Source organism: Sus scrofa, chromosome 13 (genome assembly GCF_054392235.1).
Source record: "Sus scrofa isolate SSC_HxYL_T2T_F1_AM1 chromosome 13, Sscrofa_HxYL_maternal_Yorkshire_Landrace_v2.0, whole genome shotgun sequence".
NCBI lineage: Eukaryota > Metazoa > Chordata > Mammalia > Artiodactyla > Suidae > Sus > Sus scrofa.
The window spans coordinates 147,461,407-147,481,513 of record NC_139395.1 but is presented as its reverse complement, the minus strand read 5'-3'; the positions used below and the strand labels follow the sequence as shown (position 1 = coordinate 147,481,513).

The following is a 20,107-nucleotide window of genomic DNA, read 5'->3' as shown; positions in this document are numbered from 1 at the left end:
CCAAAATGCTTTCACTGGAATGGTTTTACAGATCATCTCACGATCCTAATTTAATCCCCTGGCCGTACAGAAACACGATGTCCCAGGTAGGCAGTGCCTTGCTCAAGGTCCCATAGAGAGGTCAAGGGGAATGGTCCTGATGCCCACTTCAGGTTCTTTCCATTTCCACCCTGCCTCTGGCCCCAGGGCCAGTTCTCTGCTACCTTCTCACAGCAGCTGTTTCCAAACCAACCAACCTGCCAACCAGGTAACCAACCTGTAAGTGCTTCCTATGAGCCCAGGATGGTGCACTCTGTAGGAAATTACATTTTTCCCATCCCAAAATGCAACAGTAAACACTCAGTTTTTGGTGTACAGCTGGCCCATGTGGTTGAGTCATCCTTTGATCTCTGAAACCAGAACTTAAGAGTTCCACTTATTCCTTGAAAAACACCTAGAAAGGTAGGTGTTGCATATTTTCAGGTGGAATTGATCCCAGCTCTGGGGCAGGGTGGCTTTGGTCTGGGTGGTGCTCTGATCATGCAGGAAGCAGCACCAGGCAGAGAGGCGGTCCCAGCCAGCACAGGTGCAAACCCACACACCCACCCAGGGCAGCCCCCTCTGTCAGCTGCAACCACAATCCCTCTTCCTGAGATTCCAGGGCTGGACCAAGTGCAGCCCTTGCCCAGTTAATGAACTTCAGGCTCACTCACTTAAGATGGTAATAAATCCTTTCCTTCTTAGGCCACCACAGATGAGGCTACGATCTTTTTTAATGTAAATATATTAAATATTAAATGCAATCGACAATAGACATCATATACATGTGTATATATAGTTAGGCCATTCAAGATGGCTCATCTCTTGTTCTTTGAATATCCCCCTGCTTGACTAGTCCCTGCTTCACTCACAGGACTATCCAATCCTCCTAATTACATAAGGTTTATTTTATTTATTTGTATATATTTTTTTGCCTTTTTAGGGCCGCACATGCAACATATAGAAGTTCCAGGCTAGGGGTCAAATTGGAGCTGCGGCCACCACAGCCACAGCAATGCCAGATCTGATCCGTGTCTGCGAACTACACTACAGCTCACGGCAACACTAGATCCTTAACCCACTAAGCAAGGCCAGGGATGGAACCCGAATCCTCATGGTTCCTCGTCGGATTCGTTAAAACACTGAGCTATGATAGGAACTCCTACATAGGGTTTAATTAGCCCCTGGTAACTGATGAGCCCCCCTGACCTCAATCCCCCCTGTAAGTGGTAGCCTCCTTCTCCCCTGAGTAAGGAAAATTACCACCGTGCCCTGTCCACCAGCTGCTGCACCCAGTTGGGTGTTGCTCCAGGACCCTTTGTGTAAGATCCCCCATCCAATGAGCTGGTGATGTCACTGCCCTGTCTCCAGGCCCCCTCTTTGGTCTTAAGGCAGGGTGGCTACAAGGCAGCCCTGACAGCATACTTTAAATGTTTACAAATGCTTTCACCATAAAATGATTTAAGAAAACACTTTTTTTTTTTAATTTTTTTTTTTTGCCATTTCTTGGGCCGCTCCCGCAGCAAATGGAGGTTCCCAGGCTAGGGGTCTAACAGGAGCTGTAGCCACCGGCCTACGCCACAGCCACAGCAACGCGGGATCCGAGCCGCATCTGCAACCTACACCACAGCTCACGGCAACGCCGGATCGTTAACCCACTGAGCAAGGGCAGGGATCGAACCTGCAACCTCATGGTTCCTAGTTGGATTCGTTAACCACTGCACCATGACGGGAACTCCAGAAAACACCTTTTAATTGCTTATTCATAGGTATCTCTTGGCAGTTGATTGCTGTTCATCTTATTGCTGCCCAGAAATAGGACGATCTGTTCTTTTTTAATTGGCTGCTACATCATAGGCAATGGCCCCCTGGGCAGGAATGATCCATTTTAAGAGGAAATGTTTACTAAAATAAAATAGAAAACCAGATGTGATAACACTTACAGATTAGAGATCTATAAAATAAAATTTAAAACATGTTTGTGGTAGAAAATTTGAAAAATACTTTTTAAGAATCCACAATTCCGTCACCTCATGCCTATGAACCGGCCACGTGTCACCGCAAGCACCTGAAATGTGAAAATCTGAATTGAGATGTGCTGTAGGTATAGAAAGACACCCTGCTTAGATTTAGTGCCAAGATTTAGTACAAGATTTGAAGACTTAGTACCAAGAAAAGGAGTATAAAATCTATCATTAATAACTTTAAATATACTAATGTGCTTGAAATGATAACATTTTGGACACAGATTAAATAAAATATACTATTAAAATTCATTTCACCTGTTTTTGTAATGCAGCTACTGAAAATCTTAAATTGACACACATGTGACTTTACATTTCTGTTGGACAGCTAGGTCTAGAGAAAATGCTGCTAACATTTTGGGGTGTGTGTGTGTGTGTGTGTGTGTGTGTGTGTATGTGTGTGTGTGTGTGTTGTGTGTTGTGTGTGTGATTGAAGACTCCAGCTCCTGGAGTCTTCAATTACACATCCAGGTGTGATTTTTCAGCCTGACCCTAGGTAAGGCTTCCCTGGCAGCTACACTGGGAAAGCTGCCCTCCCCGCCCTGGCTGGGCATTGCAGACTTGGAGAGAGTCACAGCCCAGTCTCAGGTCCCCAGCCAGTCATGCCCTTGGCATATTTACACCTCCAGCCCCCGTGTCTTCTTCATTCCCAGGTCTCTTTATCTGAGGCCTTGGGCAGAGGTCTTCCAGGAGCCTCTGCTGAGACCTCCGTGTGGTGGGAGGTGGGAGGACCTAGACACTTCTCCCCACTGTGACTCAGTACCCAGCACTTTTTCACTCTCCATCCTCTCCCTATCCCTACTCCAGCATCCATAAAGCTGCCTCTTATTCAGAACTCCCTCAATTCTGAGATCACCCCACATCTGCACTGATCCACTTGGCCCTCCATCGAGGTGTCGCTTCACAGGGAAAATGAAACGGGAGGTGCCTTCTTGAGTTTAGCCTCATGCTCATTATACTATCACAGCAAGTGATTAAAGGATTCGCCATGACTTTAGTTTTGACTCATTGTTGCTTCGATCAGCTATTCTGACACCTGACTGCTCAGCTTACTCTTCCAGCTCAGCTGAGCTCCTGACAGCCCTTATTTTTTCAAACAAAATGGAGATCTTACTGAAATACAATTTTCTATCTGTATCAGTCAGGGTCCCAACAGGAGTCAAAGAGCACTGTCACATGCGGATAATTCAAGGAGGTTTTATTTATAAAGGGGCTAATAACAAAGATAAGGTTGGAGTATGGGACAACCACAAAGGACAGTTTAGAAACCCAGAGCTGGCAGAGCAGAGCTGCTACTACCCCTAAGTCTGACAGTACACGGGGAGAAAGAGGTCCCCAGAACCAGGAAAGAGAGGGCTATGCAGAGTTGCATTGAAAGGTAGGAAAGTGCCAGACTAAGGCCATGGCACAAGACAGAACCAGGGGAATAAACACCTGACATCCCTCTCCTCCCTCCCTCTAATTGCTGAGGTTCTCATTGGCTGAATCCAATCAGAAGCCAGAGGACATGGAACCCCTGTGGCTGTGGTCGTCTCTCAGTGCAGAGAGCAGAGTAGAGAACTGGGGAGGATTTATCTAGAGAGGCAAATCTCTTATCTGGTACTTTCCTCATGTGGCATTGCCCTAAGTCTTATTGAGCCTGTTAACCCGATTTCCTTCCCAGGGTAACCAATGTCTAGTTCTAGCCTCTACACTGACTGACTGGGCACAATTTATAGGATACTCCACCCCAATACTTCAGTACCACTTGGGTTTCTAGCCTATGGTAGATTCAGAGGGTATTATTTGATGCTGTGTGTGTGTGTGCGCCCGAACACACGTGTACGCATGCGCACACCCACACACACCATGCACCTATAAACATGCATGTATTACAATCTCAATCCCTCTCAGAATATGCTTCCTTCCATATTATCCCTGGGTAGGAGCCCCCAGAGCCAACATGCCTATTGGCTTTGCAGAGGTGACCCATCTTTGGTGGGCCGGTTCCTTTGAATCCTGCCCTGGGTCCTACCCACCCCAACCTCTTCTTTCGTTACCTCTTCTCCCACTGATCATCCACCCACGCCATTCTAGATGAGTCCTTGGTGGATTAATCACAAGTGACTGCTTCCCTCCTAGACACCAGTAATCCACTAAGACAGAGGTTAGGGAAGGGTGCTCTTCCCAGGCTAAGATGTTCAGAATGAAGTGAAGCCCCTGGGACAGCAAGCAGACCTCCCCACTCTCTGATCTTCAATTATCTAGTCCAAATTTTCTGGGAAATTGGATGAAGAGACTAGCCAGGCTAAACAATCCTGGAGCTGAGGGCCTGGAAAGGTGGCAGGAAGAGGGTTGCACGTGAGAAGACAGGGTTGAGCTTCTGTCTACAAAGCCAAGTGATGCTGAGTTGAGGCTGAGACATGCCAGATGCCAGGTAAGGGGTTCCAGGGTCAGCTGGGGGAGCTGTGCTCAGGCACAAGTAAGCTTATTTGAAAAGTAAGTAGGAGCCCAGGAGAAGACTATAGAAAACATGGAGAGACGGTAAGGCCACAGTGGAGATATGACAAGCAGAAGGGAGTCATTTTACAAAACAGGAAAAAAATCTGTTGCAAGGTTCATCATACCTCCAGAGAAAGAAAAGACAATTTAAGTTTGTGAGGAGGAGTTCCCATCGTGGCACAGTGGTTAACGAATCCGACTAGGAACCATGAGGTTGCGGGTTCGGTCCCTGCCCTTGCTCAGTGGGTTAACGATCCGGCGTTGCCGTGAGCTGTGGTGTAGGTTGCAGACGTGGCTCGGATCCTGCGTTGCTGTGGCTCTGGTATAGGCTGGTGGCTACAGCTCCGATTCAACCCCTAGCCTGGGAACCTCCATATGCTGCGGGAGCAGCCCAAGAAATGGCAAAAAAACAAAAAAACAAAAAACAAAACAAAAAAAAAAAACAAAGTTTGTGAGGAGAAGGCAATTTAAATGTAAACCCATGAGGGTACCATCTGAAAGAGAATTCCTTCTGTGCTTATCAAGGCCCTGAAAATGTAGAAGGACCCACACCCACCAGGGGCCAGCCCAAGGGGCAGAGACACATTTCTGGCTGGGAGGAGGCAAGCGAGCAGCAATAATGTCCACCCAGTACTGTCCCTGGCACAAAGAGGGCACCTGACACATTGATGCCAGCCTGGTCATCCATGTCTGCCCAGTCCCGTGATGTCCATATCAGCTGCAGCTTTATATGCCTCCATTCACCCCCTCCTTCATTCACTGGTCCAACAAACGTTTAACAGAACCCCTTGCTCTGTGCTGGGTGCAGCGCTAGGGACTTAGAGACATAAAAGAAGAACAAGTCAGGGGTGCCACCGCCAGGCAGCCAATAGTGTAGTGGAGGAGAAAACCAACACTCCAGAGCTTCCAACACAATAAGGGGCTGTGACAGGGAGAAGCGAGGAAGACCTCACTGAGAAGTGGAGGGCTGAAGGAAAGATGCGGATAAGGAGAGGAGGAGGAGTATGAGAAAGAGTTTATTAGGCAGGTGCTCAGCAAGTATTTCTTGATCCCCTTCCAATGAATACGGAAAACACACACCACAGGGATGTACTAGTCTGTCTTGTGAATCCTGTCACAGTTTTTCTCTTGTAAGGTAGAATCTACATGTAAAGGTTTTCCAAGGGCAAGGATGAGAGACCTTAGATCGCTTTGTGTTCCCAAGTCCTCCAGGGGCTGGCCTTTTGGTCAGCTGCTGAGGAGTAACCAGATCTGAGGAATCACGAAGCATGGAAGGCTGTGGAAAGATCCCTCGGTGGGGATTCCAAGTTTCCAGGTCAGAGGGACTGAGAATCTGCCAACAGCACCTCGAGGCCTTTAAGACTTTCCTGGATGAGAACCTGAGAGACTGTCTCCCTTGTCTAGCCTCACCCTCCCGTGTACACTCAGCTCTGTCTCCTGCACCTGGGAAGCCTGCTCCCTAAATTTAGAATGGGGTTCAGCGCACCTGCCATTCCCCGCCCCTCCATCCTGTTGTGGTCCACTCCCCAGATTTCTGGCCATATATTCTATGGCAGTCCTAGCAGGGCCCCAGTTTCCACTTCTGTTAAGCGCAGGGGCATCTTGACACAGCAGAAACAATAGCGTCTAAAAAGCACTCACTTCTTCTAGCTTCCCCTACTATTCTCTTCCCCACAAGACCGGACCCTCTGGCCTTCCCACTGTCAACCACTACTGGCCCTTTGAGACCTGCCATTCTGGAACCCACTCTCCCAGCCACAGGCTTAAGATAACAGTAACCTCCAGCAGAAAGAATGTAAAATTACAACATGTACACAGATCCTGTCTCTATGAGAGTGAGCAGAAATGACGTCCAATCTCTAATCTCCAAGCAACCCAAGCCGAGTGTGTACCAGACATGGCCTGATGGCCCGAGAGCTGCAGCCCTATCGAGGACTTGAAAGGGGCCAAAGCAATGGCAAGAATGTGAGAGGTCTGATTAATCCACCAAGGACTCTTCTACATATCACCGAACAACTGGGTGTTTGTTTTTCTTTTTAGGGCCGAATCTGCAGCAATACAGAAGTTCCCAAGCTAGGGGTCAAATAGGAGCTGCAGCTGCTGGCCTACACCACAGCCACGGCCACACTGGATCCGAGCCATATCTGTGACCTATGAGCAGCTTGTGGCAACAATGGATCCTTAACCCACTAAGTGAGGCCAGGGATCAAATCCGAGTCCTTGTGGATACTTCGGGTTCTTAACCCACTGAGCCACAAAGAGAACACTTCAAACAGCTGTTATGGCTTGTTTTCCTCTGAGTTCCCTGGACAGTTCCTGTTTTCCACATGCAAGACACTCACTACTCCCTTGTTGGATAAATAAATGAACATGTGAATACTTGGATGGAATTGTCTGAGGTTTTGATTATTCTGATGAGATATTTGGGGGGTCCTAAAGACCCAGGTATTGAATATTTCAATACATATGAAAACATCTGGAGCTCACATATTTCCTCGTTATTTGCACTCTAGGAAACTATGCACTACTAGGCAGAAGCAAGAAAAATCTCTGGTGCTTGGTGATCTAGAGGGAAAGAAGAAACTGTGGTGTGTGTGTGTGTGTGTTTAGTGTAGTGTATAGTGTAGGGAAGAATAGAAATCATTCAAAAATGGAAAAACTCTAGGTCTAAATATTTTTCTTTTTGAGGACTCCCCTGATCAGCTCTCTTGAAGAGGACTCCATCCTTTGCTGTTCACATTAGCCATCAATCGGCCTTCAGGGGTCGGCTCTGAGGTTGTAGTTGGTGTCCAGCCACAAGAGATTGGTGCCTCCCCTGCAGACATCAGAGGCTTGTGCAGGAATGAGGACAGCATCTAACTCCATGGCTCTCTCACCGCACAGAAGACCATCTCTTTTTATTTATTTACTTTTTTTTTTGCTTTTTAGGGCCATACCCATGGCATATGGAGGTTCCCAGGCTAGGGGTCCAATCAGAGCTATAGCTGCTGGCCTACGCCACAGCCTCAGCAATGCCACATCTGAGCCACATCTGCAACCTACACTACAGCTCATGGCAACACCGGATCCTTAGTCCACTGAGTGAGACCAGGGATCGAACCTGCATTCTCGTGGATGCTAGTCAGATTCATTAACCGCCGAGCCACGATGGGAACTCCCACAGAAGACCATCTCCACTGTCCACAGAACCCTTACGGAGGATGATGTGTTGGGTAAGTCTACAACTAGGGCTAGATGCACTGCAGAAAAGGTGGAAGCCCTTTCCATGCCCTTTGGCTTGGAACTGGCCAATGGAGTAGTGGATTCCACTTCTATCCAAAGGGGTGCTAGAAAGGGAGGTAGGCAGCTAGGGCCATATAACAAAGGTTAGAGGGGAAGAAATTGTTCTCCGTGACTACAGTGGAATCACATTGGGTCTGGGGAGCAGCTCAGTTACAGTGAATGCCAGGCAAACCTGCCAGGTCCACGGAGACAGGGCCTCTGCCTCTTAGCTGATGCACAAGCAGGGGAAGCCAGGGCTGCCATAGGAAACAGGAAACGAGATGCTCCTGGGGTGCAGCCACCAGTGTGGTTGGGGCAGGTGGTGGGGGTGCTCATAGTCATGCTGACTGGGAGAGGAGGGCTCAGGGAGCAAGCAGGGTGGCCGTGGCTAACAGGCTTGGAACTGATCACTTTTATTTCCTCCTTTTTTAGGGCTGCACCCACGGCATATAGAAGTTCCCAGGCCAGGGGTCCAATCAGAACTGTTGCTGCTGGCCTACGCCATAGCAACACGGGATCTGAGCCACATCTGCGACCTATGCCACAACTCACGGCAATGCTGGATCCTTAGCCCACTGATTGGGGCCAAGGATCGAACCCATGTCCTCATGGATACTAGTCGGATTCGTTTCCACTGTGCCACAAGGGGAACTCTGAACTGACCACATTTGAAAAGTCTCTTCCTTCCCCCAAATCACAAACTTCCCCTAAACACTGACAGGAGGATTTTTATATTTCCTAGGAAAAGACGGCATCGCTCACTGACCAGATTTGAAGACAAACAGATTGTAAACTTTGTCTTCGTGTGGTATTAGGGTGGGAGGAAAGAGAGACATTCATAGGAACACACACAGAGGACACAGCTATGATGAATTAGTCTCTGAAGTCTTTGACCACACACATGAAATTAATTGGAAATCAGCAGTCAGCCCTAATGTCTGTTCATACCCAAGTGAAAAAAAAAATCAGACTGTTAAGTTTCTCTTATTCTGACATTTTAAATAGCAGGATATAAAAATCCCACAATGAGAGACAGCAAATGCTTTGTTTCTTTTATCTGGGGGATGGGGAGTGGAGATAAAAATATATCTCCTCCTCTTGTCAGTTAATAGATTTTAGTGGAATTGCTAGACCGGAGAGTATCTTATTACAGGGACAGAAACAGACTGGGTTTCCAGTTTGTTACTAGCTGCGGGATCAACCTCATGGTTTGGCTGATGGTTTTTGTTTTTTTTCCCCTTTCTTTCTTTTTCCTTTCTCCTTTAATGAAAATGAAAGTCCTTTGTGCACAATCTCTAAACTTTTAGAATAATCTAATTGTTCTTAAGTCATGTTTCCTGTGGGGACACATGAAGAGTCCTTCTAAACCCATAATCCAAGGCTACAAAAAAAAAAAAAATTGAGGGCGACTGATCAAAGGTGAACTGCCCATTTACAACCTCTCTTTCAAGGCCCCTTCCCATCTTCCTGACAGTTTTATAGAAGTCTTTCTCTTTTGCTGCAACCCAGATCAAAGATTTGGATGTGAGGGTCTCCCCACCCCCCACCTAGCACGGAAGGAAGGGATTACCCCAGGAATTAAAAACTTCAGTGGAGTGGGCTTACCCACCTCCCTGGGGGGTGGGGTGAGACCTGGAGCCTTTTCTTGCCGCTAAGAGCAGAGCCAAACAAAAGCAAGATTAAACTCGGGGTGTCCTTTCTCTGTTCTTGCAGCAGAATAAACTTAGTCCGTCTTCCAGTCTTCAGAGAGAGATTTTCTGATCTTTTGTGCATAGCTTTAGTTAACATCTACAGGTTGCTAGAATCGTGTTCATTTATTGGTCAGTGACCTTCCTTCCCTTCCACCCATGGTAAACCCATGCAACAGTCCCCACCAGGGTACTGGAAGCTTCCCCGACACCATGCGTCTGGGCAGCAGCGAGCAGAGAGAGAGGTGGGAAGAAGATGCAGGGTGTGTTTCGTTGACTTCGTCCACAGCTTCACCCATTTGGTGATTTGCTTTCAATACCACCCTCTGCCGGCTCCTGGACACACCCGGATCTACTTTAGATCTTAGTGCTCATGGTAAAATCTCTGAGAATGCTTCTTTGAGGGCTGGACAGGCCTCTGTTCCTGGAGACTCAGTGCCTCATCCTATAAAGAGACATCAAGAGTGGGAACAGGAGCGCCATGAAGCTCCTCTTCCTCTGGGAGCCACTGGGCCCCCATCCCCACTCCTCTTCACCCTGACCCCACACAGCAGGCTTGATTAGGCCAGACCCTCAGGGCAAGGGTGCTGACAGGAGGCTGAACACACATGTTCCCAAAACTATGGAATCTCTTTGTTTAAAGACACTTGAGAAATCATCTAAGACTCCTCCCACCCCACCACCCTCCCCAGGATATAGAGGAATCCTACAGAGAAGGAGGACAAGCCTGCCCTGAGTCACCCAAAAGCCAGATCCTGAAGCCAGATCTCCTGACTCAGGCCTCTGCTACCTTAGAGCTTAACACAGGATGCTCCCAAAGACATGAAACTCCTAACTGGGCCCTTGGGGACTGCTAGTTTGCCTGGCTGTTTAGGGCTTAATGACAAGGTCGGGGGTGGGGTGGGGCGGAGAATCTGTAACCCAAGCATACTCTCCAAAATTGCCACTTCTAGAGAGACATGCAACCTCCAGAATCCTCTGCATTCTGGCCTGGCCAGTCTCACCACCCTCGGTTCCCTATTCCCCCAAACTGCCTCTGCTCCAGCAATCCCTCTATTCACTGTTCCTGCCTTCCTTTCTTGGCATGGTCCCCTTTGCTCTGCCTGCAATGCATTGTGCCCTCATCTTCACTTAAGCAATTCCTATCCATTTCAAATCCCAGCCCCTCTCCCTCCTAGAGTACTACTCATTCTCTGCTCTAGATGCTTGCCACTCAAAGTGCGGCCACAGACCTGCAGTATCAGCCCCACCCAGAACTACATAATGACAGCCCGCATTTTCACGAGATACTGGTATGCACAATCAGGCATTGAGATGCACTGCTCTTAACTATTGGTGCTCCAAGTGCAGTTCCAGGGCCTGGACCAGCAGCAAATTCTTGAGCCCCACCCCAGGCCTACTGAATCAGAAACTTGGGGGTGGTACCCAACCATCTGTGCTTTAACAAGCCCTGCACATGATTTTGATGCATGCTCAAGTTCAAGAAAGCAGAGACAATCCTTATCTTACCCAGGGCTTCATGGGCACACGACCATAGTTTAAGGCTCCTTATCACTATCTTGAAATTCCTGACCTTTTCTTTGAATGTGTGCCTTGCAACTGAAGTCTGATAAGACACTGGAGCCCACATGCAAACAGAGCAGACGTCTACCACCATTCCTTGCCCCTCCATTGGTGGACAGCAATCACGAGGTTCATGAGGGTGGAACATCAGTGGATCCATAAGGTGTGGAGTTCAGCCAGACTCAAGGAGGGTAAGGGTACGAGATAAGTGTGTTATATCTATGACCGAGTCAGTGGGGTGATGACAGATCCGAGAAGCCATGTTCTCCTTTAGAACCAGAACCTGCTTTTATACACCAAAGAAGGCAATTTAAGAAATATAAATGACCAAGGAACTCTATCATATCCTTTCTCACCCATTACTTCCCTGTAGCTAATCACTGACGTCAAATATTGTGACACAGAAGGAAAGAAAGGATAACACATAGTTTCTTTTCCTTTCCATCCTTTCTTTCTCATCAATGGGCTGAAGGGGAGGAGTATTGGTAAAATGTGGGAGTGTCAAATGGTTAAATAAAAACAACTGAGGTCTGTGTTTTTGCAACATTTCCTCTGTTCTGGTGAGAATGGAATAAATATACGTGAACCAAAAAAAAAAAAAAAGAAAAGAAAAAAACAAAAAACGCATGTACAAACTACAAAAAGTGAACTATATCAATCATTTTGGTGGTTCCAAATTCTAGTTAAATGCTCTTATATTGCTTTTAAGTGAGCATTACACAATATAAAGATGAAAGGTAAAATTCATGTTAATAATTTAATTTTTAAAAAAACTAGAACACATAAAATAGCAAATAAAAAAAACACCATGAGGGAAGTTCCCTTCGTGGCTCAGCGGAAACGAATCCAACTAGTATCCATGAGGATGTGGGTTCAATCCCAGGCCTCACTCAGTGGGTTGAGGATCTGGTGTTGTCGTGAGCTGTGGTGTAGGTCACAGGCGTGGCTCATATCTGGTGTTACTGTGGCTGTGGTGTAGGCCAGCAGCTGTAGCTCAAGTTTGACCCCAAGCCCAGGAAACTCCATATGTTGCAGGTGTGGCCCCCCCCCAAAAAAAAGAAAACAAAACAACAACAACAAATAAAACACCATGACAAGAGAGGCTACACAAGAAAGGAAGAAGTTTTCTATTTTAGTACCTTTAACAGCACATTTTTCCTGCTTTTTGAACAAGGGCCTCCATATCCTAATTTTGCACTGGGGCCAGTAAATTTTGCAGCCATCTCTGTTTTGCCCAGTATTCAGAGAGGGACATTTCTGAGGATGACATGGAACACCATTAATACCCCGCCCCCTCCCTCCACAGGTACAACTGGCCTATCCTAAGCAGCTTAGAACAGACGGTCATCCGAAATTTGAAAGTCTGTCATGGTGAAAAAGAAAAGCAAAATAGCAGTAAAGCCATTCCACTTGCTTTCTGTCAATTGCAGGAAATTTTACAGAGTTGTATTGGCTACAAAGGTTTTCTAAATGTGCATTGTGTTAACTGTAGGCCACCTCTAGATGTTTTAACAGACCTTGAGATGGGCTTAAAATGGATAGTGCCTGCCCTTTCCCTGATCTTCTGCACATAATCAGAAGAATTTTATTGGTTATGTATCTGTTGCTTCCCCAGCCCTAACAAAACTTCAACTTTTTGTGTGCTTTTGCTTTCCTCTGTTACTCTGAAAAGTTGGTGACATCCTTCTATACACGTCCTTGATCTTGTGCCCCTCCTCCCATCTTTGCGAGTATGCCCTCTTAAAATCAGAGCTCCTCAGCAGAAATGCTGGTTTTCTCTAGATGTCTTCTCTTTTTCTTTCTCATCAGGATCATTCACAAGTTTAGATTCTGAATGTTATTTTTAGAACCATCCTTTTTCTAGTCATACTCCTTTTCAGAGGTTCTCACCATGAGATCATTTGTTTTGAACTTTTTGAAGTTTGCTATCTTCAAGTCTATAAGCCTGAAGATACACATCTGACTTGTCCTGCTTGAATGGGATGGACACTCTGCAAAACTCTCATGAGTTTTCTTACTACTAATTGTTCTTTGCTGGCAGAATCAAGTCTGGGCCGTCAGTTCCTCTTGCTGTCACCTGTTCCTTTCAAGAGATGAAATGTTCAATAAAGTTACTAGAATTAACTAAATACTCTGCTTTTCAAAAGAGCAGAGGACTTACAGACTTCTACATAATTTCTATTTAATAAAGTCAACATTTGTCATTGAGTTTTGTCTCTGTGCTACTTTTCCAAAAATGCAACAGCATTACCCATCCAATTTAATCTTCTTACTATGTGACTTTGACATTGCTCCCTTCAATTGGTGGGATCTGTAGTCTCCCCTCTTAAATATATCAGGCTTCTTGCTGTGGTAGAAGGGATGCTATTTGACCTCCAAGTCTGGATCATAACATGTGATACAGCTTCTACCTGGTTTTCTCTAGGGATGTTTGTTCCTGGAACCCAATAGCCATGATGTGAGGAAGCTCAAGTAGGTCAGGTAGAAAAACCACGTGGAGAAGTCACATGTAGGTATTTTTGAAGACACCCCAGGTGAGGTCCCAGCCAATAACCAGAAACTATGGCCAGACTTCTGAGTGGAGAAGGCTCACAAATCAGATGAAAAGTCTCCAGTGACCCACCCCCCCCAGACTTCACATCTTCCCAACTGAGATCCTAGAGACGGTGGCACAAAGATAAGCCATCTCTGCTTTGTCCTATATGAATTCCTGACCTACAGAAATTCTGAGAGAGAATACCTGATGGCTTTTTAAGCCACTGAGTCTTGGAGGATGATTTGTAATGCAGCAGTGGAGAATGTGTGCAGTATTTAAAATGCATTAATTAAGAAAGAAAAATTAAGGCTAATTAAGAATGCATCATCTATACCCTTCTGACTTATTGATCCTTGGTTTACTGCCATTCCAAAAAGCTATCCCTGATATTAAAACAAAAACAAAACAAAACAAAATCAACCAAATAGTCCAATCAAAAACTCATCAGAAGATCTAAACAGACATTTGTCTAAAAAAGACAGATGGCCAAAAAGCACATGAAAAGATGTTCAACATCACTAATTATTAAAGAAATGCAAATCAAAACTACAATGAGGTATCACCTTGCACAGGTCAGAATGGCCATATCATCAAAATGTCTACAAACAATAAATGCTGGAGAGGGTGTGGCGAAAAGGGAACTCTGTTACACTGTTGGTGGGAATGTAAACTGGTACAACCACTATGGAGAACATTATGGAAGTTCCTTAAAAAACTAAATATAGAACTACCATAGGACCCAGCAATCCCACTCCTGGTCATATATCCAGAAATAAACCATAATCCAAAAAGATACATGCACCCCAATGTTCATTACAGCACTATATACAATAGCCAAGAAAAGGAAGTAACCTAAATGTCCATCGATAGAGGAGTGGATAAAGAAGATGTGGTACACATATTCAATGAAATATTACTTAGCTATAAAAAGGAATGAAATAACGCCATTTGCAGCAACATGGATGGAAATAGAAATTATCATACTAAGTGAAGTCAGACAAAGGCAAATATATGATACCACTTACATGTGGAAGCTAATAAAAAAGATACAAAAGAACTTATTTATAAAAACAGAAACAAACTCATAGATTTCAAAATCAAACTTAAGGTTACCAAAGTGGAAACCATAGTGAGAGGGATAAATTAGGAGGATGGGATTAGCATATACACAGATTACTAACAAGGACCTACTGCATAGCATGGGGAAATCTACTCAATATGCTGTCATTTGGGGGAAAAAGAATGGATATATATATAACTGATTCACTTTGCTGTGTACCTGAAACTAACACAACATCGTGAGTCAACTGTACTCCATTAACAAACAAACAAAAAGCTGAAAAGCTATCCCTGTAATTTAAGTCCAGACCCACCCAGTGGAAGTGAAGCCATGATTGTACTAATCCCCAGTCACTGGTCATAGATTGTACTCCCTTTTCTGTCATACTTTTGTATGACACTTAATCATGGTTAAATCAATTAGATCATCCCTGCTTAGTATACCGTGTGGATTTAAGAGCAAAGTTAAAACATTTCTCACATACTTTTCTAACTGATTAACACACAATTCTACTTAATTTCAGACCCCCTGCTGGAACATGTTCCCTCTTACTTTAACTTAGTGAGTCAGAGATCATTTGGTTGCAATGAACAGAACCCAGGCAAACTGGCTTAAGCAAAAAAGAAAAATGATTAGAAATAGATAGATCTGGTGGAACCCAAAGGCAGGAAGTGAGGCCAGGCTTCATGAGAGCTGATGCCAGAAATGGCAAAACTGACAAAAGCCAGGTGGAACCCAAAGGCAGGAAGTGAGGCCAGGCTTCATGAGAGCTGATGCCAGAAATGGCAAAACTGACAAAAGCCAGGTGGGTTTGTCTCTCCAAAACTCTGTCTTTAAGAGCTCTATTGTCTCTTTTATCTGATTCTTTAGGGCATATGCCTCATCTCTCTCCCTCTCCCTCTACCTCTCTCTCTCCCCCCCCCCTCCCTCCAGAGAATAGTTCAGCATGCGGTTAAGGACAATCTCTGAAGTCAAAATGCCTAGATTCAAACACAAATTCCACCATTTAGTTGCTCATGACCTTGGGCAAGTTCCTTAAGTTTCTGTCCTTCAGCTTCTTCATTTATAAAGTGGGGATGAAGATAATCCTCATGGGATTGCTGTGAGATTACATGAATCAATACATAAAAAGTTCTTTGCACAGGGTCCTTCACTTTGCAAGTGTCTGCTTTCATTATTATCTTCCCTGCTCACTTAGCCACATCTGAACAGGGGTGTCCCAATCCCAGCTTCATATCAAATTTATAGCTCAACCATTTGGCAGAAATCTGCTAAGTGTCTGAGACCCAGTTCCATGTTCCCAGAAGGGAGCATCTGAGTCCCGCAGGGATCACATATCTGTCGGTGGTCCAGTCAGCTGTGGTAGGAGGTAAGGGAGTGGGTGATGAGGGGTCCTAGCAGGCTTAGGTGGGGAAGATTTTCTGAGAAAGGAATATGGGTTGGTTCTCAGAAGAGGACTCGTCTGCCAGTGGCCCCCTGAATGTAACCACAACCATTTCCAACATGGCAGCTCCGGCACGCTGAGCCTCAGGTCCAGCTCCCTACTCAGCAGAAGCTGTTCCTATTATTGACTGACCCAAATGGCATGAAGAAGGTGGCTTACTCCAACCAACACACACTCCCCTCTCTCCCACATAACCAGCTCTCCTCCTTCTGCTTGGCATTGAGGACTCTAGTCCTCGGAGATGACAAAATACAAAGGTCTCTTCCTTCTAAAAGATGGCTTTTCCAAATCCTCAGATGGATTTCCCCCTCTGAAGTCATCGCACATTTTCCACCTCTCAGAGAGAACAAAAGGGAAGACGACTCAGGTCCCTCTCATCTAGTATAGTGAGTTGAAGCTATTAAGCATGTCGTGGTGATTTGCTTGTTGAGGCTCTCACTGGTAATGGAAACTTTGAGAAATAATACTTAAAAGTATTGATCTCACCATAGAGAAAAAGAAAATTAAACAAAATGTTAAGCAGAAAGCTAATTAGTTTATCAAAAGGATAATAAGGTTTAAGGAATATGGTTCAAGTCTCCTTTCATTTCTATATATCATTCTAACTCCATTAGACTTGATCATTTGGGGTAAGATGCTCTGAAATGGCATATTTCAAAATTGTAACCTTATCTTCAGAAATACTTGAATGTCATGGATGAATCAATAATGCTTTAAATTATGGAGCAGGGCGATTAGTGGTCTTCCCTGGGAGAGGAGATGGCTGCACCTGCCCACTGAGTGCCGGGCCAGCCTCCAAACTGGCATGAGTTGACCTTTTCCCCGGGCTGGCCTTTTATTGAGGATTCTTCCTGCAATGTCTTAGAAACCTTACAATGGCTGATATTCTTATTCTTTTCTGGTGTTACCATCAGACTTTCTTTCTTAGTGTCTGAGCATTGTGCATTCTTAAGAGGATCCTTTCAGAGAATACAAGAGGTTATTAGGGGGAAATGACCCATGATGAATCATTAGCCCAGTGAAATGACCAACTTGAAAGGAGGTAAAATGTTCCCATCAACTATAAATGAGAAGATTGCTTACAATATATGGTCCATATTCCCCAGATCCAATGTCCCCATTTCCTCTCCTCGGAGTCATCTTCTAATGAATGGCTTGCTGTCCCCATTTTTTTCTTCATGGAAATTGCTCTCTATGCAAAGTTGTCAGAATTATTTACAGTTTGAGCCAAAGAAGCAACCTCTTTCACTCCATCCACTTCTACGAGAAGTAGACAGAACTATCTTAATCCAATCTAATAAAGCTTAGAAGAAAACAAGATGTGTGGCCCATTATTAAATTATGGCTATACCTAATAAACTGCAGATGTCAGAAATAATATCTATAAATGCTACAGGGCATGTGAAGACAATGAACACAACTTACTCCACTAATAATTATAGGGTCATTCATGTTCAATACAGATGCCCAGAAGAAGGATTATACTTTTTGGTGAACTCCCCTGATCTGCTCCTCCAAAGACGCCACCCCAGTTCTCTTTAGCCCATCACTCTAATTTAGTATTTTGTGTAGCACTCGCTGCTCTGATATTTTTATGATTCTTGTTCATAGTTTTTACATATTTATTGCTCACATTCTCTACGAAGGCAGTGAGAGCAGAGCCCTTTCCTGTGTCTCTCTCACCACTGTATTCTCAATGCCTAGAATGAAATCTAGTTTATAGGGCACCCAGTAAATATTTGTTGCATTAATGTGCCCCCAAGTCCCCAGGGTCTCCCAGCCTCACTATTAGCTCCTAAAGAATATATCACCTCTCTTCCTGGCTCCTCCTTAGCGTGGAACCATGTTGGCTCCCCATAATCCATGATACTTGTAGCTGTAGCTATTGCTACAGCAATATGAGGGTGGCTAAGGAACCAGCTTGCTGGGGAAAAGGAAAGGTAACCTCTACAGTCATTCTATGGGCTAGTTCCATTTTTAAAAGGCATTTCCCCCTCATTGGGAAAACTCTGAAAGAGTCAAGTTTTGCTATAAACTTAGTTTCCCATTAGAAACCAGCCAGGCACATAGAGTGCAAAACCATGCAGCAGCCCAGGAGGTGCACTGAACCCCAGAAAGCACCGAGAAACCAGGCCTAGTGTGTGCTGAGCCCCTGGAACTATAATTCCCATAGCAGAAAGTACAAACTGCAACCAGATCTTTCTCAAGACTGGAGTCCTGAATCTAGTCTTGAGATCTTAGTCATCTGTGACTTTAATGCCTTCTCCACTTGCATCACATCCAAAGCACACTGAGTCCTCCGCAAACCCTTCTTGCTTCGGCTGTGGCACCACACCTCCCAGGCACTTACACTTCCTGCTGTGAGTCAGTTACTTATTTACGTTTATCACCGTTCCTTGTAGCCAGAGACCATGTCTGGTCATTTGTCTCTGCCTCCCCCTCCCCCAGCATGATGACTTTCATGAAGTAGGAATTAAAAATATATATTACCTGCCCAACCCTTATGTCTTCTTAAGCAACAACGATAATCTAGAGAAAAACTGGGGCTCATATATAAATATAACATGTAATGGAGATATTTAGGGGGTGGTAAAACAGTGCATTTTTTTCTTTCTTTCTTTCTTTCTTTATTTTTTTTTGAGCCACACCTGAGGTGTATGGAAGTTCCCAGGCTAGGGGTTGAATTGCAGCTGCAGCTACTGGCTATTCCACAGCCACAGCCATGCCAGATCTGAGCCGTGTCTGCATTCCACACCACAGCCACAGCAATGCCAGATCTGATCATGTCTGCAATCCATACCATGGCTCATGGCAACGCCAGATCCTTAATCCAATGATCAAGGCCAGGGATCGAACTCGCATCCTCATGGATACTAACTGGGTTTGTTAACCCTGAGCCATGATGGGAACTGCCAAACAGTGAATTTGTATCCTTAGTTCCTGGTTGTCTGGCAGCTCCCATAGCAAAGGCCAAGACTGGGGGCCTCACCTCCTAACTCCTGTTTTCCTCATGATGGCCAGGCTGTGAGGATGCTGCCATATGGAGGACAGAATACAATGTGAAGAGGTGGGAATCCTCCTCCTCCTGCTCCCATGGGCACTGGGAGAAGGAAAAGAGATAAAAGTTGGGGAAAGAAATAATCTGGTCAGAAATTTATAGTTTATCCCACTCCCTGAGTTGGAAATCCAGGTGGGTGGAGATGCTAGATGACTCCAGGAGAAAGCTAAACGTGAAGATTTTTTTATGAGCCCTCCAATCCACAAGGTCCTCCTGTGAGGGAACCAGCTTGCAGGGTCCCATTACTACCAAGAAGAGGCCACATTATGAGCTAAAAAATGATCAGTTCAAAAAATGGCCTGCATTGGTCCTTTCAGGTCTTACCCCAGGCTCATGTGCTGTAGAAGGGCTTCTAAGATCCCACAAACCCTCTGGGAAATAGAGACAGTAACTGAGGTACAAGTGAGTGGGCCTGTCAGGGGGCATCGTGGTGAGGAACAGAGTGAGCCCACATCAGAGGCCTTACGTTGGATGGGGAAAGTGGCTGAGACTCAAGGGTGTGGGCCAGGAGGGTACCCCGGGACCCTGACTGAACCACAAGGTCCCCTGTGGAAACCAGAAACTGGTCATACACCTGGCTGGCAACAGGAGCCCACGGGACCCGGAGGCCAGCATGACAAGCACGAGCTCCAAGGCCACTGCTGCCATCTTGGGTAGGATGGGGGAGGGGAAAAACATCAGACATTCTAAGCATTCACCCCCAAGAACCTCTCAAAGCTGGAATAGACTGAGCTGCTACTGATTGGCAAGTTACCATTATCTCTACTCCTGTTATACAAGAGGGACAGGATTCATGAGAAAGATTAGATCAAGTATAGGAAAAACAAAACAAAAAACCACACTTGCTCCTTATGCCTGAATGACAAGGATATATAGACTTGCGGCTGTACTACAAATGTTTATCGAGTATTTGCTCTCTCTTTATCTGAAGCTTCATAAAAAGTGTGGTCTAGTATAAAAGTATGATTACCAGT

The 20,107-nt window shown here is 45.3% G+C and overlaps 1 protein-coding gene across 5 annotated transcripts in view; it reads right to left on the bottom strand.

Moving 5' to 3' along the window:
• LOC110256399 (uncharacterized) overlaps nt 1-20,107 on the bottom strand; it is a 138,235-nt gene that overhangs the window by 82,177 nt on the left and 35,951 nt on the right. Inside the window, exon 4 of one of the 5 annotated variants that reach the window (XR_001300501.3) lies at nt 12,140-13,118. The exons of 3 other annotated variants lie outside the window; for them this stretch is intronic. The gene's annotated coding sequence lies outside the window, so the exon portion shown is untranslated. Of the gene's footprint in view, nt 1-12,139; nt 13,119-20,107 lie in introns of those variants that run through there. One more of the 5 variants, XR_014824575.1, reaches the window with a different exon arrangement.